Source organism: Salvelinus fontinalis, chromosome 32 (genome assembly GCF_029448725.1).
Source record: "Salvelinus fontinalis isolate EN_2023a chromosome 32, ASM2944872v1, whole genome shotgun sequence".
Classification (NCBI taxonomy): Eukaryota; Metazoa; Chordata; class Actinopteri; order Salmoniformes; family Salmonidae; genus Salvelinus; species Salvelinus fontinalis.
Genome location: NC_074696.1, coordinates 17253761 through 17261036, shown reverse-complemented (window position 1 = coordinate 17261036; position 7276 = coordinate 17253761).

The window sequence follows — 7276 nt, the reverse complement described above, 5'->3', positions numbered from 1 at the left end:
TTTTTGTTAGTTTACCTGCGTGGTTTGTAACTTCTTTTTTAAACTATTTTTGTACATTGTGTTGCCGCTATCGTCTCTTATGACCGAAAATAACTTCTAGACATCAGGACTGCGATTACTCACCACGGACTAGCAGAATCCTTTTCTTCTTTCACGACTCTGACGAACCCGAGGTGAAGGATATACGGCTCCCTCGGGAACAGGCCCCGAACCCAGTGATCTGCGTGAAGAGGAGGTGGAGAAAGAGAGACCGGAGGGCGGGCTGCCTTCTGAGAAGTCGGAGGCGATCAAATAAACCCCCACTTCCCTCAATTCTGCTAGCAAACATGCAATCTTTGGACAATAAAATGGACAAGTTATTGGGAATATTAAACCACCAACACGACATTAAAAACTGTAACATCTTATGCTTCACAGAGTCGTGGCTGAAGGACGACAATGTCAACATACAGCTAGCTGGTTATACACCGTCTGGTAAGACAAGGGGCGGCGATCTATGTATTTTTGTAAACAACAGCTGGTGCACGATATCTAAGGAAGTCTCGCGCTATTGCTCACCTGAGGTAGTTTCACATGATAAGCTACAGACCACATGATCTACCGAGAGAGTTTTCATCTATATTTCTTGCAGCTGTTTACATACCACCACAGTCAGAGGCTGTCACTAAGATGGCATTGAATGAGCTGTATTCCACCATAAGCAAACAAGAAAACGCTCACCCAGAGGCGGCGCTCCTAGTAGCCGGGGACTTTAATGCAGGGAAACTTAAATCAGTTTTACCAGATTTCTATCAGCATGTTAAATGTGCAACCAGAGGGAAAGGAACTCTGGACTACCTATACTCCACACACAGAGATGCATACAAAGCTCTCCCTCGCCCTCCATTTGGCAAATCTGACCATAATTCCATCCTCCTGATTTCTGCTTACAAGCAAAAATTTAAGCAGGAAGCACCAGTGACTAGATCAATAAAAAAGTGGTCAGATGAAACAGATGCTAAGCTACAGCACTGTTTTGCTAGCATAGACTGGAATATGTTCAGGGATTCCTCCGATAGCATTGAGGAGTACACCACATCTGTCATTGGCTTCATCAATAAGTGCATCGATGACGTCGTCCCACAGTGACCGTACATACATACCCCAACCAGAAGCCATGGATTACATGCAGCATCTGCACTGAGCTAAAGGCTAGAGCTGCCACTTTCAAGGAGCGGGACTCTAACCCGGAAGCTTATAAGATATCCTGCTATCCAATCCGACGAAACATCAAACAGGCAAAGTGTCAATACAGGACTAAGATCGAGTCGTACTACACCAGCTCTGATGCTCGTTGGATGTGGCAGGGCCTGCAAACCATTACAGACTACAAAGGGAAGCACAGCTGAGAGCTGCCCAGCGACACAAGCCTACCTAACTTGCTAAACTACTTCTATGCTCGCTTCGAGGCAAATAACACTGAAACAGGCATGAGAGCACCAGCTGTTCCGGAAGACTGTGTGATCACACTCTCTGCAGCCGATGTGAGTAAGACCTTTAGAGAGGTCAACATTCACAAGGCCCCAGGGCCAGACGGATTACCAGGACGTGTACTGCGAGCATGTCTTCCCTGACATTTTCAACCTCTCCCTGTCCGAGTCTGTAATACCAACATGTTTTAAGCAGACCACCATAATGCCTGTGCCCAAGAACACTAAGGTAACCTGTCCAAATGACTACCGACCCGTAGCACTCACGTCCGTAGCCATGAAGTGCTTTGAAAGTCTGGTCATGGCTCACATCAACACCATCATCCCAGAAACCCTAGACCCACTCCAAATTGCATACCTTCCCAACAGATCCACAGTCTCTATTGCACTTCTGCCCTTTCCCACCTGGACAAAAGGAACACCTAAACTCAGCAAAAAAAGAAACGTCCCTTTTTCAGGACCCTGTCTTTCAAAGATAATTTGTAAAAATCCAAATAACTTCACAGATCTTCATTGTAAAGGGTTTAAACACTATTTCCCATGCCTGTTCAGTGAACCATAAACAATTAATGAACATGCACCTGTGGAACGGTCGTTAATTAACCTCTTGACGCTAGGGGTCAGGTTTTTTTTTTTTTTTTTTTTAAATAACGTTCCCAAAGTAAACAGACTATTTCTCAGGTCCAGATCGTAGAATATGCATATAATTTACAGATTAGGATAGAAAACATTCCAAAGTTTCCAAAACTGTCATAATATTGTCTGTGAGTATAACAAAACTGATTCTGCAGGCGAAAACCTGAGAAAATCTAACCCGGAAGTGATATTTTTAAATAGAAATCTGTGTTTCCTGGCCCGTCTTTCTTCCATTTAAAGGGGTATCAACCAGAATCCTTTTCCAATGGCTTCCTCAGGCTGTGACCAGGCTTTAGACATAGTTTCAGGCTTTTATTTTGAAAAATGGGCATGATTTTTCAAAAGTAGTCAGGTGTCCTCAGATTAGTTCCTGCGCGCGAGAGGGTAGCGCTCCATATTCTTTTTCTCTCTTATTGAGTAGGTTACGGTCCGGTTTAAATATTATCGATTATGTTTCTTAAAAACAACCTGAACTTAAAAATATGTTTCTTAAAAACAAAAAGAACATTTGTTGTGTAACTGGGAGTCTCCTGAGTGCAAACATTCGAAGATTATCAAAGGTAAGCGATTAATTTAATTGCTTTTCTGACTTTCGTGACCAAGCTAACCAAGCTAATATAAGGCTAACTGTTCTAGCATTGATTGGTACACTCACAAAAGCTGAGATTGCTTTCGTTGCAAAGCATATTTTCTAAATCTGACACGATAGGTGGATTAACAAGCTAAGCTGTGTTTTGGTATATTTCACTTGTGATTGCATGATTATAAATATTTTTAGTAATATTTTTGAATCTGATACGTTTGGGAATTTTCTTCTAGCTTTCAGGACCGGAACGAGGCTGTAGTTTTCTGAACATAACGCGCAACCCAAATGGCGTGTTTTTGTTATAAAAGTAATATTTATCGAACAAAAAGAACATCTATTGTTTAACTGGGAGTCTCGTGAGTGCAAACATCCAAAGATTATCAAAGGTAAGTGATTAATTGTATTGCTTTTCTGACTTTCGTGACCATGCAATTTGGGGCTAGCTGTTCTAGCATTGATTGATACACTCACAAAAGCTTGGATTTCTTTCTCTGTAAAGCATATTTTCTAAATCTGATACGATAGGTGGATTAACAACAAGCTAAGCTGTGTTTTGGTATATTTCACTTGTGATTGCATGATTATAAATATTTTTAGTAATATTTTGCGCCCTGCAATTCAGCGGTTGTTTAGGAAAATAATCCCGTAATAGGGATTGGTAGCGCAGAGAAGTTAAGACACCAACAGCTGTTGTGTATTTGGCATCATTAAAGTGAAGACTGTTATTTTATCAAATCAATTCTCTGTAATTATTATTACGTGATTAAACTAATCATGTAAATGTAATTAACTAGGAAGTTGGGGCACCAAGGAAAATCTTCAGATTACAAAGTTATAATTTTCCTAATATAACTATATTAGGAATATCTGCTCAATTAATATCTGCTCAATTAGTCTTCTAATTAATGAATTATTCTTTACCTCATGTTAGTCTCATTCCAAACATCGTAAATTGTTGTTTATCTGCAGGAACCCAGTCTTTGCTATGAATCATCCATACATCAATTGTCTTAATCATTTATTTACTTACAAACTAAATAATCACAGAAATGCATAACAAACAAACAAATCAAAAATCAAAAAACAAACAAATCATGGAGCTCCACATCATCAGCTCCACCTGTTGAATTTGCAGACGTGTCTGCTGTGCGTTTTGTTGCTGTGCGTTTTGCTGCCAACTTTACTTTGGTAGCTGACAACTTTACGTTTTGTTTTTGTTTTTAATTACCATTTATATTTTTAGTTTTTCCATCTGAACTTTTTTTCCCCTCATTCAACTTTTTCACTCCGGACGCTTTATCTGGACATGGTTCGTCAGCACCTTCAACAGCCGAAGCTAAGTAGTAACATTAACATGATGTCTTCTAATTGCAGTCGCTGTACTCATAATATACAGGAGAACGATCGCCTTACGGCGAGAATAGCTGTGCTGCAAGCCCAGCTTCAGACGCAATCGTTAGGCAAGGGTAATTTCAGTGTAGGAAAGGAAGAAACAGCGTCTGTGCCACCAGTAAGTACAGATAGTAACGTTAGTATAAACCCCCCGCACAGTCCCCGCAGCCGGACAACTTTCTCATGGCTTCTGGAGAGAAATGCTGTAGGAATGCTCAACTGGTGTCGCTCATTGAGACGACAGAAACTTTCAACCGGTTTTCCCCATTATGTAGCGAGTCGGAGTCTGAGGCTGAGTCTTCTCTTGTCTCTACTCCTCCCGCTACGGGGTCTGAAACGCCGAAGGCTCCAACCATTAGCTCTGACAAATTGAAAACCCTAGTCATTGGCAATTCCATTACCCGCAGTATTAGACTTAAAACGAATCACCCAGCGATCATACACTGTTTACCAGGGGGCAGGGCTACCGACGTTAAGGCTAATCTAAAGATGGTGCTGGCTAAAGCTAAATCTGGCGAGTGTAGAGAGTATAGAGATATTGTTATCCACGTCGGCACCAACGATGTTAGGATGAAACAGTCAGAGGTCACCAAGTGCAACATAGCTTCAGCGTGTAAATCAGCTAGAAAGATGTGTCGGCATCGAGTAATTGTCTCTGGCCCCTCCCAGTTAGGGGGAGTGACGAGCTCTACAGCAGAGTCTCAGCACTCAATCGCTGGTTGAAAACTGTTTTCTGCCCCTCCCAAAAGATAGAATTTGTAGATAATTGGCCCTCTTTCTGGGACTCACCCACAAACAGGACCTAGGCCTGACCTGCTGAGGAGTGACGGACTCCATCCTAGCTGGAGGGGTGCTCTCATCTTATCTACCAACATAGATAGGGCTCTAACTCCTTTAGCCCCACAATGAAATAGGGTGCAGGCCAGGCAGCACGCTGTTAGCCAACCTGCCAGCTTAGTGGAGTCTGCCAATAGCACAGTCAGTGTAGTCAGCTCAGCCATACCCATACCCATTGAGACTGTGTCTGTGCCTCGACCTAGGTTGGGCAAAACTAAACATGGCGGTGTTCGCCTTAGCAATCTTATTAGGATAAAGACCTCCCCATTCCTGCCATTATTGAAAGAGATCATGATACCTCACATCTCAAAATAGGGTTACTTAATGTTAGATCCCTCACTTCAAAGGCAGTCATAGTCAATGAACTAATCACTGATCATAATCTTGATGTGATTGGCCTGACTGAAACATGGCTTAAGCCTGATGAATTTACTGTGTTAAATGAGGCCTCACCTCCTGGTTACACTAGTGACCATATCCCCCGTGCATCCCGCAAAGGCGGAGGTGTTGCTAACATTTATGATAGCAAATTTCAATTTACAAAAAAAAAAATGACGTTTTCGTCTTTTGAGCTTCTAGTCATGAAATCTATGCAGCCTACTCAATCACTTTTTATAGCTACTGTTTACAGGCTTCCTGGGCCATATACAGCGTTCCTCTCTGAGTTCCCTGAATTCCTATCAGACCTTGTAGTCATAGCAGATCATATTCTAATTTTTGGTGATTTTAATATTCATATGGAGAAGTCCACAGACCCCCTCCAAAAGTCTTTCGGAGCCATCATCGACTCAGTGGGTTTTGTCCAACATGTCTCTGGACCTACTCACTGCCACAGTCATACTCTGGACCTAGTTTTGTCCCATGGAATAAATGTTGTAGATCTTAATGTTTTCCCACATAATCCTGGACTATCGGACCACCATTTTATTACGTTTGCAATCGCAACAAATAATCTGCTCAGACCCCAACCAAGGAGCATCAAAAGTCGTGCTATAAATTCTCAGACAACACAAAAATTCCTTGATGCCCTTCCAGACTCCTTCTGCCTACCCAAGGGCGTCGGAGGACAAAAATCAGTTAACCACTTAACTGAGGAACTCAATTTAACCTTGCGCAATACCCTAGATGCAGTTGCACCCCTAAAAACGAAAAACATTTGTCATAAGAAACTAGCTCCCTGGTATACAGAAAATACCCGAGCTTTGAAGCAAGCTTCCAGGAAATTGGAACGGAAATGGCGCCACACCAAACTGGAAGTCTTCCGACTAGCTTGGAAAGACAGTACCGTGCAGTACCGAAGAGCCCTCACTGCTGCTCGATCATCCTGCTTTTCCAACTTAATCGAGGAAAATAATCCAAAATTTCTTTTTGATACTGTTGCAAAGCTAACTAAAAAGCAGCATTCCCCAAGAGAGGATGGCTTTCACTTCAGCAGTAATAAATTCATGAACTTCTTTGAGGAAAAGATCATGACCATTAGAAAGCAAATTACGGACTCCTCTTTGAATCTGCGTATTCCTCCAGGGCTTAGCTGTCCTGGATCTGCACAGCTCTGCCAAGGCCTGGGGTCGGGAGAGACACTTAAGTGTTTTAGTACTATATCTCTTGACACAATGATGAAAATAATCATGGCCTCTAAACCTTCAAGCTGCATACTGGATCCTATTCCTACTAAACTGCTGAAAGAGCTGCTTCCTGTGCTTGGCCCTCCTATGTTGAACATAATAAACAGCTCTCTATCCACCGGATGTGTACCAAACTCACTAAAAGTGGCAGTGATAAAGTGTTACGCACGCCTCTGAGAAGAGGGAACGCAACTCCCTGCTACAACTCAACTCTCTGAAGTGCAAGAGGTATGGACTGTAGGTGCGAGTAAGGATGACACAAAAGCAGAATTTACCGTTTACTAGAATTTATTTTCTTACACGGTAATATGGGGAAAAGGGGCTGGACGGAACCAAAGCAAAGAAAGTAAATATCAAAATTCCCCCTCTCCTATCTAACCTGCCTACCCACTTAACTTACCTAACTTAGCACCGTCTGGTGCCCTAACCAAAATACAGGGGGTGGTCCGCCCAGGTCTTACCTAGTGTGCCTAGACAGTAAATATACTACGGGTATATGTATGCCCGCGGGCCTCTTGCCTAAGCACTCCCAAAGTGCCTTCTCCTTCCCCCCTGGGAACAAATGAAACAGAGTAATTATTAATGATTTCACAAACACAGGACATAGAAAAACTGCTACCAACAACAACAGTATATACCACACTTTCTGATACACAACCCACACTATATCACAATCTAATTTCTCTCTCAATCTCCAAATCTCAATCTCCAAATCTCAATCTCCAAATCTC